Here is a 1743-nt window from a genome sequence, read left to right as displayed (position 1 = left end):
TGTAATCAGTTGAAAGTCATTTTGCTGCTAAAAATTTTTTGGCTGACTCTGTTTTCCTCATGCCTTCTTTTGAATCTGTTTTTGTGTTGCTAGCTAAGGAATTCATTTAAAATGTGACATTATTTAAAGCATATGATACTAGCATGATTTGCTCTGAGGGTGTTAACCTAATTTTTAAAAATTTTAAATTCAGTTTTAATATCTCAGTGGTATTATGCTTTGTTAAAATTGCATTTCTGGAAAAAAACTCACTCATCTGTAACAGTTTAAACATGAACCCTTTACCCATATACTATATTAGCTGAGTAAAAAATGAATTTCCTTTTTACTGTTTTTCTTTTCAATACATCTTGTGAAATCATAAGAGAGTTCTGCAATTTATATAGGGAAATTTGGCTGCCATTTGCTTGGACTGTGACATATGACTATAATTTGTAACTTTCCTTCCAACACTTGGTTATTTGTTATCTGAATATCTGACTTTCAGAAGTATGAATTAGTCTATGAACAATGAAAAAGAAAAAAAGGTATTCTGTAATTCTCAGGGGTTTGAGAATTTTCTACCATCCTTAGAAATATGGGCTGGGAAACACAGTTAGGTATCGAATTTGTATTCTACCTATCTTAGTGATTTATATGACTCTGTGTGACTTGCATCTTCATTTGATTTTTACATCTTTTTTATTTGTATGTTACTCATTTTGTTTTGTGTCAGAGATTGTCCATGTCTTTGGCTGTTTCCAAATGCCTTTGAAACTGATCAAAATCACAAGTTATTCTCTGGATGCATTTTCAATTAAAATAGGTTAAAGGCATGTAAGTCTTGCAGAGTAGAGCATTTATTCCTTTAACAAATATTTATCAAGCCACTGCTGTGCGTCCGTTACCATACTGGGCGCTAGGAACACAGACTTAGATGAGGCAGATACAGTTCTGTCTCAGTGAGCAAACAGTTTAGTGGCATCCGTGCTAAGGGGAGGGCTTCCAGGAGGAAGTAACTCCAACTTGATACTTGAAGGATGCATAGGAATTAGTTAGACAAAAAGAGTTTAGGATTTGGATGGGGCTAATGGATTATTTAGAGGTCTGGGTTTTTTTCTAGGAAAGTGAAAGTGAAATTGCTCAGTCATGTCCAACTCTTCGCAACCCTGTGGACTGTAGACTAAGAGGCTTCTCTGTCCATGGGATTTCCCAGGCAAGAATACTGGAGTGGGTTGCTGTTTCCTTCTCCAGGAGATCTTCCCTACCCAGGGATTGAACCTGGGTCTCCCGCATTGTAGGCAGGTGCTTTACCATCTAAGCCACCAGGGAAGCCCTACAAAGCCAAAAAGAGTAAGAGAGAATGAAAGGGGAAACAGCAAGGGAGTGCTTATCATGATTTTTCAAGAATCAGTATGTTAAGGAGGACTGTGAACAGCGGTGTCTAAGCGTGAGGTTAAGTACTAGAAGGAATGTTCTGGAAATGTAGGTGATGTATTAAATGTATCACCCCACTCAAGATACACTGATGATACAAAAGGATTTTTGTGCACATTCTGTGTTCTCAGGGGATTTAAAATCTTATGGGAGAAAATAAGTTTCTCATGGTAGGGAAGGTTCATGGGCTATCTCTGCAGACTTCTGAAACACAAGGAACTTGGTTTGCAGTTTCTGAATAAGACACTTCACAGAAACATGAGAGACATCGATAGCATCACTCCATCTTACAGATGAGGGAACTGAAGCTTAGTACCTAGTCTCATG

General features: G+C 37.5%; 1 non-coding gene across 1 annotated transcript; it reads right to left on the bottom strand.

Annotated features, from left to right (window-relative positions):
• Positions 1-1239: 1239 nt before the first annotated feature.
• On the bottom strand, positions 1240-1311 carry TRNAC-ACA (transfer RNA cysteine (anticodon ACA)). Its single transcript has one exon. It is a non-coding gene; the product is annotated as a tRNA-Cys (tRNA).
• Positions 1312-1743: the final 432 nt, after the last annotated feature.

Source organism: Bos taurus, chromosome 7 (genome assembly GCF_002263795.3).
Source record: "Bos taurus isolate L1 Dominette 01449 registration number 42190680 breed Hereford chromosome 7, ARS-UCD2.0, whole genome shotgun sequence".
NCBI lineage: Eukaryota > Metazoa > Chordata > Mammalia > Artiodactyla > Bovidae > Bos > Bos taurus.
Note: the sequence above shows the minus strand (reverse complement) of the source record. Positions and strands in the feature narration are given on the sequence as shown.